At 36.6% G+C, this 18704-nt stretch overlaps 1 protein-coding gene across 1 annotated transcript in view; it reads left to right on the forward strand.

Moving 5' to 3' along the window:
- Positions 1–2374: 2374 nt before the first annotated feature.
- Positions 2375–18704, forward strand: part of LOC145978334 (uncharacterized) — a 278099-nt gene continuing 261769 nt past the window's right edge. The window contains exon 1 of the mRNA XM_083110912.1: positions 2375–2429. The gene's annotated coding sequence lies outside the window, so the exon portion shown is untranslated. The remainder of the gene's footprint in view (positions 2430–18704) is intronic.

Here is an 18704-nt window from a genome sequence, read left to right on the forward strand (position 1 = left end):
TACATCAATACGTACAATAAAAGTAAAACAAGAATGCAAAACAATAATAACTATGAAATCTAATTGTTTTATATTAACATAAAGCAAAAACTAAAAAAAAAAACGTACACATAATAAAACCACTTCAACTATTTCATAATTTATTAACATCTTTAACCAGTTAGTAGCTAAAGGACGTCGTTTACTGCGTACTTTATAATATCAATATATTTAAAAGTAACAAATTTATTTAATGGAGGCACATAGTGGTTCGGCTCCCACTTTAAACTGCAGGTCCAGTCCCGATTAGCCTTACTGTGCATAAAGTGGACTTAAAACTCGAACTCAATCAATCAATCAAATGTATTTAATTTTTAATTAATAATTATATATTTTTAATTTAGTAATTTATTTGTACTATTAATAACATTATAAATATGTATATCGTGTAATTTATATGTATGTTTGTGGGGACGGGGGTTTGTAGATTAAGATCTTTCTCCCCCCACCAGACTTAAATGATTTCGCACCTTGGCTAGAAGCACTGAAGATGCTTATTGAGTGTGTGATGTTTACATATTGGCTTCCGTAGCCTATCATAGGCGTACGCAGGACCTCTGATTGGTGGGGAGGGGGGGGGGGCAAAAGCCTTGATGAAAGTTCAATCGGAGAAAGAAAAACGTCACTTCATATCAGTTTTATTGCATTCATTGGTATGGAACAGGGACGTATACAAAATATGTCCAGGCCCGCAGAAAATCACTGCATTAGAATTCAAACTTCCGTGGCACCAATGTTCCTTGTCTCCTTTATTTCCCCTTCTTTGTGGTTCAGAGACTAATTTACATAAAAACATGATTTTGCCCAGCAAATTTAAAACATAATTAATTCATTCCAACAGTGACGGCGATCAGGGGGGCGTGGGGGCAGTTGCCCCCCACTTCCCCCCACACTATGGCCTCTTAATGCTAAGCATTGCCTACAAAGAAAAAATAAATTGCCGTTGCCCGTTCCCCACTTTTTGTCACCCAATCGCAGCTACTGAACAACAAATAAATAAAGTGGGTGGGAATGTTAATACCAAGAAATTTGCTAGAACGAAGTTGGATAGTTCAATTTCATAGGCAATAGTGCACCTTCCTCCTCCTCTGTAGCTGCATCGAACATTCGTCGGCTTGGAGATACAATTTTGTAGAGAGTAAGAAGTTGTTTAATAACGATAATAAGATTCCTCTACACTAAATTTCTAAGTGAGAGTAATTATTAGGGATGACAACTGCCCTCTCTTGCACCCCCCTCCGTGTGCACGCCTATCGAAACAGAATGAAGAGAAAGAATGAGGGAGAAATAAAGGAAAGTGAAAGATATAAAGCAAACAAGTTCCTTTCGCGCTTATTCCGGTGTTCAATTTTGGTTTCGCGATTAATCCGTTTCGCGCTTATTCCTGTGTTCAATTTTGGTTTCGCGATTAATCCGTTTCGCGGTTGTTCCATTCGCACGTAATCCGGTTTTTAATTTTAGTTTCTCGATTATAATCCGTTTCGCTTTTATTCCTGTGCTTAATTTTGGTTTCGCGCTTATTCCCTTTCGCGGTTATTCCTGTGTTCAATTTTGGTTTCGCGGTTGTTCCTTTCGAGCTTATTCCTGTTTTTAATTTTCGTTTCTCGCTTAATCCGTTTCGCGGTTGTTTCTTTCGCGTTTATTCCGGTCGCGCTTGTTCCGTTTCGCGTTTTTAATCCTGTGTTACGTTTCGCGGTTGTGCTCTTTCGCGCTTAGTCCGTTTCGCGTTTAATCCCTTTCGCGGTTATTCCACCGCCCCGAAAGCAGCTATGTTACCATACCGATGTATACATTGGTCTATGAAGCTACTATCCACTTGTACAGTGGGATCCATGAGTATTACCGTGCAAATTGTCCATCACCATGTTCGTGCACTTTATTTGACCCAATAAGAGCTTCAGGAATTAAAAGAAAACTCAAAACAAGCTGTTGACAACTTCTGCACCAGCATACATAAAAATGCATATCTTAAAAACACATAGGATGTAAGAAAAAAATTAATAAAAATAGTCATGGAAAATTTTCAGGGTAATACTCATGGATCCCACTGTACGTACAATTCCAGCCCCTACCGAAAAAAACACCTGCGTATGTCAGTGGTCTTGCGCATGAGTGTTAGTTCGTGAGAGTCTCGTCATCAATTTAATATAATTTTCTATCATTCCTCACACTCGCGATTATTCTGAAGAGGCACAAGGGCGGGGTAAAAATTTAAAAATGTTCGAAAATTTGTACATTACATCTCCATCATGGACAATTCACATCACCATTTCATGTTTACAAAATACAAAGGTAGGATCGGTAAGATCTGCATTGTGCTGCCATCTTACGTTCTAAAAATCAATGATCGAAGGGAAACAATACCTGTGACAAGCTGGGTGTCGAAAATGGTGAGTGAATTTTTGATTATTTTCTTATTACTTGTATAATTTTGTGTTTAATGTTTGTTTTTGTAATGAAGATGCATGACATGATATCAGAACGTTGTGCGTTGACTGAGCTACTACATTCTTTTAGATCTGACAGCTAATTGTGAACAAAAGTTACTAAAAAAGTAATGAAATTAGAGGCAATCATTTTGGTTTTATTTGTGATTTTGTGTCGATTAAAAGTGAAGTGATTTAGTATTATTTATATTTTATCCGTAAGTCTAAATCTGCGAAAATGTGTTTCATTTGATGTACTATAACATACTTTGTACAATTTATCTTAGCCGGTCCTAATATTCCGACATCCAATCTTTAAAAAAAAAAAATAATAAAGTGCGTACGAACAGAATGTGGACAGTGATCTACTGGACCCTGCAGTTGCTTTAACATTCCACAATTTTGGCGGTGAAAAGAGAATTAAAATCTTCATTCAGTATGATTTCACTGTGAGGTGGTAAAATAGCTGTAGAAACATGTTAGTTCATTTTATAATGTGCCAATCTGTATTTAAATAAATATTTGATCATGTTTTCATTAGAATTCCACTAAGTTATCCTCTGGATTATGAACATGCTTCCTAAAATGCAATCGAGGTAGTGTAGATAAATTTTACCATTAGTACATAAAAACGCATGCAACAATTTAAAGCAATCAGAATTAATTTGTTTATTGATGTCACAAGAGATATTGATATCCTTCCTCCACACACTTGATAGTAGTGTTCAATGTATTAATGAACATGTTACAGCTCATTCATTGCCTCACATACATTTTGAGTTTAAAATGTTGGTGAAAATTTACTATCCTTCGGACACCTCTAATTTTTTCGTTTCGTCAATTTTTGACATTCGTACTTACGTATCTGCTTCGCGGAACATTCCTGAAGGTGTATCAACGTTGTTTTGATGAAATTAATTGCAATTTCTCACATTACCAGTATGTCTTTCTGATAGGCCTTTTCGCTTGCCTGAGACGAACTAACCTAACCATGCACCAATGGTTCGCAATTATTTCCAATTTCTAGATCCTGATACTAACACGACACCAAATTTTAACTATGTTTCCTAACCTAACAGAACTAACCTATCCACGTGCCAGTGGTTCGTGGGGCTAGCTATTCTTCGTCGGAGAAATAATTTTCAACGAACAACATGAATTTCAGCTATGAAACATTCCCACATCACACAAAACACCTTCCCAATGTTCGACAATGCTACAGGAACTTATTACGGAAAGTAGTTTCTTCTGTAAAAATAAATAAATGTGCCCGAAGGATAGTAAACAAGTACCGTTAAACAACATTCGGTAACAGTTTCATACATCGGAGACACATTTCTTCAATTTTACACAAACTACTTACGGAAAGGAGTTTCTCCAAGGTTGACAACGTTCGTCGAGGTATTTTCTTTTATTGAACGGGAAATCATGTATTTTTCAAGAGAAATATCTCACCGACGCACAATTGCCATTGCTTCATTTGCTTTACCTACGACAACCGGATGCTGCGTACGTTTGGTGACGTAAGTCCCTGTCCGTGTTTCAACCCCTCCCTTTTTTTTTTTTACTATGCTCGCCTAACGTAACCTAACCTAACCTTATTGGAAATGGTTCGTGGGGCTATCCGTCAGCTACCCGTGCATAATGTATAATTTCCACCAGTGACGATAGTAGGTATTTTTCGGTGAAGGTTGAAACACTGCATACCCACAACGTGAGTCAAGATGTGGCGCCATATTGTGTGTTCCGGAAGTGAAAAAAGGAATAGAAAAAAGCACTCAGAATGTGAAAAATTGCATGTGTTTTCATGTAAAGAGCATAATGGCACCTTGTACTATGTTCCGCAATACACAATTGGTAAGTACGAACCATGCAAAACACAAAATATGCGATTTTAATGTGTCTCCGATCTATGAAACTGTTACGCAACATTCTAGTGAGTATGAGGAAACATTGGCATTGTTGTTATATTCTTTTATTTTTGTAACTTAGATTGTTTTTTCAGGCCGAACTTTTAGTTGTGTAATCCCAATATCATCTGTGTATCTACTTGAATCAGATTCTATGGGTGCATATAAGCATACACTGAACAGGTTTTCTGAATACTTAATTAATTTTTTTTCCATTGTGCTCCTATGTCCTTGCATGAATAGGCTAGGTTGGTCATGTTGGTACTACTTTACTGTACCTGAGACACCTGGGAATCATTTCTTTCGCACTTTTTTACATTGCTAACGTACTATTCTGCATTCCGGAACACTTATTTAGGTGAAATAATTTAATTTGTTAGGAAAGTAATGTATATTTCTTACATTTACGAGTACTTACTGGTCTTGTTTATTTCCACACACAACATGGCGATAGCTTACCGTTGATCGTTCCTTGAGCCAGAGAAACCATTGACGTTAGCCCAAAAATTCACGATAGCCCCACAAACCATCACGGGGACGAGGTATGCCTACTAGGTTAGGTTAGGCCTGTTAGGTTTGGTTCCATTAGCACTCCTTTCGTTCAATTTAGCATATACGGACAATACGAGAGCGTATTGTGCTCTCATGCAGGAAGCAAAAACTATGCAAAAATGTTCTACCTTGGCATGTCTTGGTTTGTCAGAAAATTGTTCGTGATAATTCCATAAGAGTGAAAATAAATCACGTTTCTGTGAGTCACCGATATCTTCAATTGCAAAAACTTTCTCGTGAATATCCCTCTGGGAAGGCATATAATTTGTTTCAATATCTAACATATGTACATATTTTAACATTCTACATGACTGGAATTTATTCTCAGTTATGTCAGTATCGTGCTTGACATCAGATACAAGCTTGTCAGATTCAACACTTATCGTACTAGAATTCTTATTATCTAATGTTGTACACACTTGCTTTCCTGATGAAGTTATTAAACTTATATTCTGATTCCTAAAATCCACAATTGCCTTGTACTTTCGTAAGAAAGGAACACCTAAAATAATGTCTGCATTAAGTTCCTTTAAAATGAAAAATTCCATTGGAAAGTATTCGCAGTCAATCTGAATATTTATCGTCTTACAACCGACAATTTTGCACTTTTTATTTCCAGCAAATCCACATAATCTAATGTCATCCACCTTGTCCAACGTAAGATTACCAATACATGATGATATCTTACACCAGACCTCATAATTCATAACATTTGCTTGGCTACCACAATCTATTATACAAATGATAGGCAATTGACATATAATTCCATGTACAATTGGAACTTCTGTTAAAGGTACAGGGATGTCTTCATCGTTAATAACCCAGTCAGGTTCTTCCTCAAACCATTCTAACAAAAAATTAATTTGCAAGTTACTTAATGCATTTTCATTCGAAAATTGCATAGCATCACAAACATTAAATAAATCATTTGACTCTTCCTTGTGCCTCTTGTAGGTGGTGCAGAGGGAAAGAGGCTCTTCCGACTGCCACTTTAATTTAAAGTAGACTGCCTTTCCAACTGCTGTTGCCTAGCATCATTAAATTGTAAAGACTGAACACCAGAAGTTGGATTTTGAGTCAAATTAGGATTTACACCAGTATTAGATGTACTCGTCATTATATTACTTTGCATATTGCTGGGCTGATTCCTCATTGTATCACTCACCACTGGCACATCTCGATTTTGTGGTGGACAGTTTTCGTAAACAGAGGGAAACAAAGATCTGTTACTATTATAGTAACCATTCCTAGAAAATCTGTAGTTAGGCTGCCTAAAATTAAGACCATTATCTTGTCTGGAATTCTCATTCGGGATATTTCTATTATTATTACGGTAAAACCTGCCAGTATTGTAAAAATTCCTAGGAAACATCTGATTTCTATTTCGTCGGAAATTTCCAAAATTAGTAGCATTACTTTCATTATATCTTGAACTCATAGATTGGTTTACATTGTCTGAACTATTTCCAACAGAGGCACCCAAATTATCAGAAGGCAGAGTTTGAGTAGAAGAAGAACTAGTACTTCTTGCTTGTCGAATATTTACTTGTACATTTAACCTTTGATGTTCATTCTTCTTAAGACCTTTGTTAGACTTGTCGCAATCTAAATCTTCAGGTAAATGCATAAGTCCTTTCCTACTAGTTCTAATAACATCTAATTTACGAAGCATATTCGTAAGCTGATCCATCGTCTGAACACTATGACAAGCGATATTGTTAGCAACATTATCAGGCAACTGGCTCATTATCAATTGTAAAACATCAACATCATTCGGATTGTTCACTAAATTACAATATGTGGAATGTGTTTTTAGTGCAAAGGTTTCTAAACTTCCATGTGCATTTTGGTCATATTTTTGATTCCTTAAAACAGCTAACTGTGACTGTAACATTTCAGGCAAAGCAAACTGCTGAATAAACTTACTTTCGAAATCAGTATAAGAACAGAAATATCTTTTGTGTGTTCTAAACCAATAAGCTGCTCGATTTGTAAAACAATTCTGAATGCTCTGCAATCGCTTATCAGCAGGCACTCCTATCAGATCTAACGTTGAGTTTAATTGTTCCAAGTATTCTCTTGCAGATTGCTTTTCAACTCGACCTGAGAACTTTGGTAATAAAGACAATTCATTTAACTTCAAATGTCTATCTTTCCTCATGTACAAGGGCAAAGAATCAGAGTTCGGTCTTGCATTACAATCTTCTTGAAAATTATGTGTACCATTACAATTTTCTATTCCATTCACAAATTCACTATCATGACTGTTTGGTGACTGTTGATTACAAGCAAAATATGTACAAGGGTAAGAACGATTAAACGGTTTCCTTCTAGACTCACCGTTATCATTATGAGAATTAAATGCTCTCTGTGTATTATTCATTCTTGAAGCTGTGTTATCAGACCTGTCTGGATTAATTTGAGTATAATTAGTAGAACCGGAACACCAAGTGCAAGGATAGTTTGTGTAATTTAAATTACAATATCCTCCATAACTGCGGAAGTCCTCTGGCCTACCTAACATATTTGATGTTGTTTCAGGAAATGCGTTATTCGAGGAAACATCAATGTTATTCTCAGTTTGCACTCTGTGTTCGTTTAAAATACAACTAGATCTATTCATACAAGAGCAATTAGAATTTACTTGCGTCTTTCTAGCATTATGTAAACTAGATTGTTTGCGATTTTGCTTCCAACTTACATGGTTAAGATGCGGTTCCCTTACATAAAACGTCTTTACTTTAGTATTATCCGTAGAGTTAATAGAACTTCCATCTGAATCACTCAAACCAGAATCATGATTATGACCAGTTCCAGAATCACGCCTTACATTTAATCTTCTCGATTGGCGATTTGCAACATTATCAATACCATGAACTTGAGTGTTCGTATTAGAATATTTGTTATGAGAAGTACCTGTAACAGCACAATCAGCACCACCATAATTTACATTAATTGGTTTGTGCATATTATTCTCAATGACATCAACACGTAATGCAAGCTGTTTCAAATTATTATCGTACTGATTAACAATTTCGAAACACTGTGAAACCTTAGAATCGAATGTTTCAACTTGCGTACAACAATCATTAATTCCGCATTTGAGTTTACCTATATCGTCTTTTGCACCTTGTAGAGAACCTTCAATTTCATTTATTTGTTTCTCACGAAGATCTTGTATACTAAGAATGTCTGATATTTTACAGTCATAATTTTGCATGCTTTCTTGCAACTTCTGGTTTAATTCTGCATTTGAACTTACACACGTTTCTGCTAAAGATTCGATTCTTATTGCCACATCAGAAGCCAACATGTCTATACGGTTATTAACCTGCTTAAAATCAAAATTTATAGATTCAATTTTAGACTGTAATTCGACATTGGAAGCTTCAATTTTGGATTTTAACTCTTCGTTGGAAGCTTCAAGCTGATATTTTAATTCTTTGTTTGAATCTTCAAGCTGAGATTTTAATTCTTTGTTAGAATCTTCAAGCTGAGATTTTAATTCTTTACTAGAATCTTCAAGCTGAGATTTTAATTCTTTGTTAGAATCTTCAAGCTGAGATTTTAATTCTTTACTAGAATTAACTACCACGAACTGAATGTTCTTGATTGTTTCTAGCAGATCGTTAAAATTAGGACTAATACTCTCTTTGTAAGCTGACAATTCATATGGATTATAGCTAGGTTCACAAGATTTACAAAAGTAATTCTCTACCGTAGTAGAATAAATAGACCAATGTACAACTGACAACTTAAGAAAAGTGAAACCATGAAAGACATTTATAGCACTGAACAAACCTGATGTCAGCTTTCGTATCATCACAACATTATACCTTGCAAGTACTGGTATCAGTCTTATCATCAGAATTAACTTCTTGACCTTGAACGTTTGTAAACGTTGCTAGATATGTGCCCTCGTATTGCATAGCAGTCTTCTTTCTGCTACGAGATTTAGATGAATCTCTGGAAGACATTTTTCATTAACGAAAAAAAAACTTACACAAATTTAAATCAATCCCAGACCTACTGAGATTATATTTCACATCATTTATCCGAAGAACTGCTTAACTTCAGAGTCCTGTCACACGGTCGCCACTTTTTGCTATTGTCGTAGAGGCTTGAGCATTTTATATTATACTCAGTAAATAACTGTTCTACTTCACAGCAAATTATGAAATAACAATAATGAATATAGTTCAAAATCACAACACTGTTCTCTGATGAGTATACTTATTATTTTCACTGAATAAATACATTAAATTATGCACCAATTACTATGATTCGAACTATATGCAAAATGTTCTTGTTATCTCTTTCAAATGTTTCTTTACAACTGGTTGCTACGCAACAAAACAGTATGCTATGACATTTCTTTCTTTTTCTTTTACACAAGAAGTGATTACAATTTGAAAACAGTCACATGTTATCAGTTGATTACATGCACTATGATCACAGATGCAACCTTCTTCAACGAATTTGTTGTTCCACTTCAAAATGGACTTGTTAGTAGGCGGATCCACATGAAATTTGCATCTGAAATCACGCTGCACACTCCCAACATTCTTTGGTTGGTCTGAAATTCCAACATGCGTCAGGTGGGCGCCATCTTGGATTTCACTGCCCTTTGGCAGTAGGAGGAGTGCACAGGAGATTCTTTGGGAAAGGCAAGAAATGTTTTGAGTTAATGTATCTGTGGTCACCATATTTATAAACATATTCCAAGAAGTTTTAATTTTATAAACATTTGAAGTCAAGGAGTGTTTTTATGTAATTCTCAAGGGGTACAGTTAATCAAGGACCTTCAACTGACAAAAATTGTTTTCATGGTCAGAAACATTATATTTTTCTCTCTGTGTGTATGCTGCTGATTATGTTGAATAATGACTTGATGCATAATTTAGTGGTGAGTTTTGCTCCAGCCCTTGATACTAGTATATACCATGCCACACATTGATATCCATCTCAAGAGTAAATGCTTCAATTCAGAGACACGTGTGGATGCCAGGTGTCATCAAAGATGTGTTATTTTTGTGCCAGAAGTTGTTTCAGGAAATTTTAGGTTTTTGAAAATGTGTTTGCATTTTTTTGGAAGAAATTAGTGTTTTATCAAAAAGGTTTCTCAGAAATCTCAATGCTGGATGCCATGTGTAGTGACCAACGAGCAGTGATCAGAATGCTACATTTTAAAAGTAGCTTCGCTACAGCTACAGCTACTCTTCCAAAATGTAGCTTCGCTACAGCTACATTTTCCAAGAAGTAATTCGCTACGCTACTGCTGTTCGCTACTTTTCCGCTACCTTTGCATAAAAAAATTAACCACCACAAGGATATTCCAAAGACCCTAGTATGATAGTTGTACTTACTGGAAAATAGATTCTGTTATATGTTATCATGATTCCTGTCATTCGGTAATTTTGATAGCAGTGTTACTTCAGTTGCTTATTTTCAATATAGTGTTTCAGAATAACGTACCTATGTAAGCGGCAGATCAATTGAAATTTGATATATTAGGATGACACAAAATTAATGATTACAACTATACACAAATAAAGTTTGGTAGAATTATTTACATTTATATATAAACATATTTTCTTTGAGAATAAATATTGAGTTAAGTCACGTGGTGGTTCGAAACCAGTCTTGATTAGCTTGTCTGTGCATAAAGTGGACTACAAATAAAAACTAGGAAAGACGCCTGGAGGATAGGATCCTCCTGCTCCTCCATTCCTCACATTAGCCAAAAGCTGCAGAAAGCGACTCTAGATAAGATTTTTGGTTTTATGTCCACTCTATGCACAGTAAGCCTAATCAGGACAGGACCTACAGTTTAAAGTGGGATCCGAACCACTATGTGCCTCCACAGGGTATCGAACACGGGACCCCTTGACTGTAGATAAGATAATTACTAAATAAAACATTGATCTTCATTGTCATGATTAGCAAAAGTAACAGGAAATCTAAAGGGAAATATATTGAGAAAACTGATGTGAAAATCCGAGAGTTCTGTTAACATACTGAGCTATTGATTGCTGGCACTATTGCTGTCATTCTAGGGGAAAATGGATCGCTCCTTTTTGCACTGCAAGTTGTGTTTTACACAGTAATTAATGACATTTTGCTACCTCTTATACTAGGGGTATCCACAGTTCCGGGGTGGTGGAAACGAGATATTTTTTTTTTCAGGGGTGCCACAAATGAGGCATTTCCCCAAAACATCATAAAAGTAGCTGTTAGCTGAAATATATTCATATATGACAGTTAGTTATCTGGATAGTAGAATTATTAAGATACTAATGAAATAAATTACGTGGAAACCTATACTGCAATATCAAGATATTTATAATCTACATTATCCGTATTTCCATGTAATAGACTTTGTCTTTATGAACCTCCTGCAAAGGTAAGCGTTATTGTTGATTTTTTTTACGCTGTCGCCACATTCAGAATTTACCTGAAAATGCTGAGAAGAAATGTAGTTCGCTACAACTACAATTTTTAAAATGTAATGCCGCTACAGCTACAGCTACAAATTTTGTAGCTAGCTACAGTAGCGCCTCTACAAGTAGCATGCTACTTTCGAGCACTGCCAACGAGCTATATATAGAAACACTGAGGGTTAAGTGTCAGCCATTCTTGAAACCTTGTGAGCAGGGAGCAGGAAATCTGTAAGTAGTCGGTCAAGCAGGCTGACAGTCGCAGAGACAGGAAGAAGCTGTAATCTTTGTATATTACAGCTAAGCAAGGAATACGTATGCTTTATAAAGGCATTTCTCTATCATACAGAGGAGTTATTTACCGGTTCTAGCGAAAAGTTAGAACTGTATAAACCGATAGCAGGGCGCGAAATTTCCGGTCGCCAATGGCGACCAAAAGTTTGGGGCTGGCGACTAAAATTCCGTTGTTTCAAATATGTGTCAAACACGCCCGAACATCTCAATCCAACGTTCGTACATGGTTTTGGAAAGCGAGCCGATTGAAAACCCCGCGTCCACTAAATGCCGACACCATCTAATCGGCACAACAGTTCTCCAACTGTTGGGATGCTACCACTTTGGATGCACATGCAACCAAACCCAACCCATTTTCCCTGCTTTTCTTTTCCTCCACTCGGACTTGAGGTGGGGAGGGGAGGGGTAGAGTGGAGCAGACCGGGGCCCAACCGAGACTCCTTGCTTGTGCACGGTAAAACCCTGTTTTCACAGTTGTGAACTGCTCTCGCACGTGCCAGTGTCCAGTCTTTGTTGACAAAAGAATGCGATAAATGCACTCGTGAAGGTTGGTTGACGTGGTAGTAAATTCGTTCTGTTTACCTATTTTTTTTTTTTGGTTCAGTGGTAGTTGCCTGTGAGTGAAGTGGTTCCAGAGAAATACATACATCAGCCTTCTGATTGATGGATGTGTATGTTCGATACGTGGATGCAAATGATTGGTCACATCAAGGAGGACATTTTAGGAGTAATAGAGCTTCCAAACTCTACTTCTGTTGGCTACTTCACAGCCATAACTGATTATTTAGATAAAGCAATAGGTTCAAATAAATACAGAAACAAGTGTTACATTGTAGGGTTGGGTACTGCAGCAAATATTGTCGGGCACAAATCAGGATAGGCTGTGCAAATTAAAGCTATTTGTAATAAAATGATAAGTATTCACTGGCTTGCACACCGTTTGCAGTTAGCTGTGCTGGATGCGTGTGGTTTAGTTGAATATCTTAGAGCATTTGATTCTGTGATTAGGAATATTTTTCAGTGTTATCATGGCTCTTCTAAAAGACTTCACCTCTTGAGAGAAACGGCAGAAGTTATAGAAGAAATTCTAAAACTGAGTGATATCCACACTATTAGGTGGCTAGCCAGCAAGAAGTGCTGTAAGAGCTCTCTTGCAATCATGAAAGCTTGAATAGGTGGCCCATGGAAAAGACAATGATGGCGCTAAAGCTAAGGGTTTGCTGAAAAGTTTGAAGCAATTTAAATTTGTTAAGCTTCTGTACTTCCTTTTGGATTTCTACAGGAAATTGAACCCTTTAAGCGTGGCACTATAAAATAAGAATCTTTTGATTGCATCTCTGAAAATAAGAATTGAACACTGGATGACCTACAATCTAATGTTGGACCAAGCGAACAAGATTTCTTGGACCATGTATCCATTTCAGGGAAGATCAGGGATGTGCAGCTCACAAACATTCAAAATGGAGAGCAAGAGTTTCAGACTGTTAGAGGAAACTTAATTAACAATGCGAAGGTGTACATCACAGAAAGATTGCAATCTATATCAACAGATGTAATTGCATCTCTGCATGTTTTCGACACTTTGGGTCCGCCTCCCTAAGAAAATATTCTTCAGTTTGGGATAAAAGAATTAAAGAAGCTCTACATGTACTTGAACCCGAGCCTTCATAATGAGAAAATGGATGTTCTGTTAGCAGAGTGGACAGAATACAAACTTTTGTTTCCTTCTCTGACTTCGAATCAGATGCTGGAGAAAATTCACAGTGAGGAGTGTTCAACAAGATTCCCCAATTTGCTCTAGATTTTGACATTTTGTACTGTTCTACCAGTGAGCACAGTTTCATGTGAGAGAGGTTTCAGCTGTCACAACAGACTGAAGACTACTTAATTACAGGAACTCTCTGAAGATTGAGACACTGGATGATTTGCTCCGAGTTTCTGTAAATGGACCCCTCCCCCCATGTCAGAGTTTGACCCAGCAGCTGCGATTGATAAGTGGTACTTCAGTGCAGAACGACAGCGCTACACAAACATTAATTCTTTTTAATACTTGCTCATATTTTTATTACTTATCAATATAAAATAGTGGCGACCAAAGATTTTAGTTTGGCGACTGACTTCAAACTTGAAATTTCATGCTCTGCTGATAGTATACAATTGTCAGACATTTGCCTCATGGAACTTTTCTGTTTTGCACAGAAAGATCGCCCCTCCATGACACAAAATAACTTGGAAATTTCTTCATTTTGCAAAGTTTCCTAAAATTTGCAACTGCAGTGTGTTGTCATATTATTATCATCTTTATAATTAAAGGCATGGTTTTAATTTGGCACAAACTTAACACAGATATACTAGCTGACCTTACACCTTGCTCAACATAGATGATATGAAACCAACATTGCACATTCATGCACACACAATCTCACAATTATTTAGGCCTCCTCGATGGTGCTGTGGTTGCATCATCACCTTGTAATGAAGGGGTCCTGGGTTTGATACCCGGTGGAGGCACATGGTGCTTCGGATTCCATGCTAAACTGTAGGTCCAGTCCCGATTAGCCTTACTGTGCATAAAGTGGACTTAAAACACCAACTCAACTTATAATTATTAGGACACGAGGATGTTCACGTAGAGTAAAGGAAGGTTGGGTCATTGAATTAAACCTAATTGCAATCCATTTTGAAGAGAGAGAAGATTATTCTGTGTGTGCACAACAAAAAATAAAGCCTTTATTATTTTTCATTTTCATGAAATTCTCTTTTGGCACATATGGGCTTAATTCTAAAATATGATAGTTTGGTTTTTTATATAATGTTTCTTATATAAATGTTGATATGGAGAAAGAAATACATGTTAACTTGATTTTCTGCCTTAAATTTTCTTTCGCGCATGCTCAGGTAAACATTTCTTGGAGGGTAGAAAGAAATATCATCATGCCACTCGCTTTTTAAAATAACCACGTGGTCATGTGCTCATGAAATTTGTTAATTTCAGGTTTTCTGAATTGCTGTGGTCGTAGGTTCAATTCCAGTAGCCATAATTATGACAGGTCGTGTTGTGTTTCAGGTTTGTCAGGTGGTTTCCTTCCATATTTTGACCCCTTATTTCTAGCCTCATATCTCTGATTATGATTGGACCCCACAGAAATAAGCCAAGTTATACAGTTTTTTTTTTTATTCCATGCCAATTTCAATTTGATGTTCCTATTGTGAACAGAGTTTATTGGCATTTAGTTGGCATTTCAGTATAATGTCAGAAGAAATTACATTTTTTTAATTGTCTTGATATTGATTTCATGAGTTGAAGACATCTGCTGAATGTTTTAATGGCAAGATTATTAAGAATAGCCATAAGAACCATTGAAATTTGTATTGCTATTAAAATTTTCATTCTCTGCCTAATTGTCAGTGTGTAACTTTTGTTGATTAATTTGAAAAGGTAACAATTGTCACATGTTTTTGTTTTCTGAGTGTGTACCCTACATTGGCATGTCTAGGCATGGGCTTACTGGGTTTGGACCTTTCCTGAAATTTTGCAAAATTGTACTTTCTGCATAAACAAAAGTAGCATTTTTTTTTCGTTATAGATTTTGGAGTGATTCGAAAATGGTATCAACTGCTTTTGATTGACACTCAATATTTGTATTGCATGTCCTATATTTTAGGACTTAATTTTTACATAACGCATTAACGTTAACCATTGCCTGAAATTGTTAGAAGTGGATAAAATTATGTACTAAACACATTTTGTCATTCCTTATCAGCAGCCGCCATCTAAAGCCGAAAAAGTTCGGAAGGTAGAAGTCCTGAAGACGAATTTCTCAGCATATTATACAAAATGTTTAATCCTGCTAAGGAAGTAAAATCAATTACCACTATACACTGTTTAAATTAAATATTTGTAGGATTTCGGGGGAGGTTTCCACCTGCCTTGGTGGAAAATGCCCTTTCTCCAAATGTTGATGAAGCAAATCTTAATATGAAAAAAAAAACAAAAAAACAAATGTTTTGTAATGAAAAAATAAAATTATTATTGGATTGTATTGGGCAATGCCACTGTTCTACCTCTTTAGAGTAATTGTGGTGATGATGTTGAATGATGATCATGAGAAATAGGTGACAGGACTTGAAACTGGAATATTCAAAGTTGATAGTATATTGAGACTCCTGTGTATCGAAATGATTCGCATTCTCACCTTTGGTATGGTAGCCACCAACAATTCACTGGTGACCCATTATCAGGGGTACAACTGCTTGAAAGAAATAACATACTCTGGTCTAGAAAGCAAGAAACTGTGAGCCACAGGACTCAATGCGCTGATCACATGTTACTCAATGAAGAAAAGCATGTACAGTCATTCACTCTCAAAGGACTGTTTCGCTGTATTATTTAGGGCAGGGGTTCCCAAACTTTTTTTGTTTCACGGTGCCCTTAGTGTTTCAAATTTTTTTTTCATGATGCCCAAGTCAGAATGTAGGCCTCAATCATTTAGTGTGGTTAGATTACTTGCCTTAAGTTGAAAAGTCAACAAATTTCAAATTCAGAAACATTTTGTGTGTAAAAAGTACCAAATAAGCACATATTTGGAACAGTCTTATCATTGATTGATTTTACAATTGAAAATATTAGAACATTTCGTGGTGCCCCTGTAAGCCAGCCAGTCCGCCACAACGTATACTTTGGGAACCACTGACTTAGGGTAATTTATACTAAGTTGAACTGAATTGCATTGTAGGTTTGTTAGTTGTGTAATACAGGCTTGCTCTGTGAACAATTTTTTTCTCATTTTCTGTTGCATTTGATTTCTCAATTGTTTCTATGTAACTTTTCAACGCTGATTTCAAATATTAAACAGGTTTTCCCGTATATGCTATAGCTATCATTCAATTTGAAACTTTTACTTTTGCGAAAAAGGACACCCTTTGGTATTTACATTGTGGATAGGTGGACAACGACGCTGAGATGTACTTAACCACACACTAAACAACCTTTGCTAGATTGATTGAGTGTGTTGTAAGTCCACTTTATGTACAGAAAGACTAATCGAGATGCGACCCACAGTTTAAAGTGAGATCCGGCCACTATGTGCTTCCACTAGGTATCAAACCCAGGACCCCTTGATTACAAGGCGAGGACGTTCCCACTACGTCATTGGTGAGGCCCTAAAACACCTCTTTCTCGGTTTTACATATCGGATCATGGCTTCTTCACTTGGACATAAGAAAGCAGTTGAGCTATTAGCATCCAGGCTGCAAGAAAAAAAAAATCTGCAGGGGTAGGAAAAAGTGTCATATTTCCGTACAGTGCAAAGAATGGTGATTATTTCTCGATAGCTCTAAGCACAGTATCTCTTGCACAACGGGAATGTTTATGGATCAGTTCGAGTTGGTCACTCAGTGCATTTGCGAGAAGAACATAATGCCATAAAAGAGCATGTCAAAGGCGATGGGACAAGAATATGATGGCCGACTACTGCTGCCAGCGATATCCCCCTGAGCAAGTCCACAACACAAGAGCTACAGGTGCAAATTCTTGCCTGAATACGTGTAGAACCTATTTTAACTTTGCATGCCATTCATATCAAATTTCTAATATTCCCTGCCGTCTACATGTAGACATATTTGTTACTTTTTGAATACATGCTTAATACTCCAAAAAGTGCTTTTATCTTGCTGTATTTTCAAATTGTAATGCATATTGTGATGCACTTACATGTGTTTCTGAATACATGAAGAATATTATCGCCAAGATGGTATCCAAGACTGCACCCAACTTTAAAATGTTGAATTGCAAAAAAAAGAACAAACAATCAAAAAAAAAAAACAACAACCTAGAGCTTACAGAGAAAATCTAGCCTCAGCCCGTAGCCAGAATTGATCTCCAAGGGGGGGGGGGGGCTCACGGGTTATCGGGGGGGCTTTGTAAATCAAGTCATTTTTTAAGAAGTTTAGTAGTCTTAAATAAAGGTAAATTTTTCTATATCATTTAAAATATCACTTGAAGTGTTAATTGGCTGCTACTGAAATCATCCCTTACTACACACTCCATACTACATTGATGATATCAATAATAGTGCCTACCTTACATTTCAATCCCCGGCCGAAACAATAAAACTCCCCTTCGTTCCCAAAACTTTGGAGCTGTTAACCTTTGACCCAGATGCGGAGGGAATTTGCATAATGACATCAAAGTCACAGATTTTTGTATAAATGGGGTGTCGCAACAGGAGCAATGAAGGTACAGATAAAGAAGCCCCCCTGTGAAGAAACTTTCTGAAGCCTAGAGAAGAGAATATCTATCCTAAATACTTGCCGCTTCTTAAGACTTCTTCTTATAAATAAGATGAACGAATGTAATAGCTGCTGTTCATGTTCCCTGAATTTATACTTCAGCAAAGTTGTGAGCAAAATAATATCTGCTGCCTATATTTTCACTTTTCACTGTAAACAAATTACATAAAATAGTTTCACCTAATGTCAAGGAGGCTGACCTCAGTGCCAGGGGGTGCTCAGCCCCCCCTGGCCCCTGCCTGGCAACGGGCCTGTGCTGGTATCAATGCAACAAAAAATTGTTCCCCGGTGAATTATCGATTGAGAGCTTCTTTCCGTACAATATCAAATGAGTGAATATCTACGGCAAACTTTTATTTTTTCGATTTCAGCCAATTTTTCAGGGAAGTACATAATCATAATCATGGATGTCCTGCAAATTCACATGTACGAGTATTTTATAAAGGTAGCAAAAACTTATATTTACGATTGTCGATAAGACTGTATCCAACATATCGAAACACAGGAAAGAAATTCCCAGCCATTTAGATTCATTTTTCAAATTTTGCTGAAATTGGCTGAATTTAAAACAATAACAAGATCGTGTCTGTGATTCTCACAGTATCTGAAGTTAACAAGTTAGCAGACTAATATAATTCGAGCTTTTGCATTGTAATTGTATCCGTACCATAAAGCACTGAAAGTAACGATGATAAATGACTTATCGACCTATGGCAGTGCCCTCTGACTGTAATTATTTAGATGATTCATTGAAC

The sequence above is a fragment of the Lepisma saccharinum genome, chromosome 24 (assembly GCF_977018435.1).
Source record: "Lepisma saccharinum chromosome 24, izLepSacc3.1, whole genome shotgun sequence".
NCBI lineage: Eukaryota > Metazoa > Arthropoda > Insecta > Zygentoma > Lepismatidae > Lepisma > Lepisma saccharinum.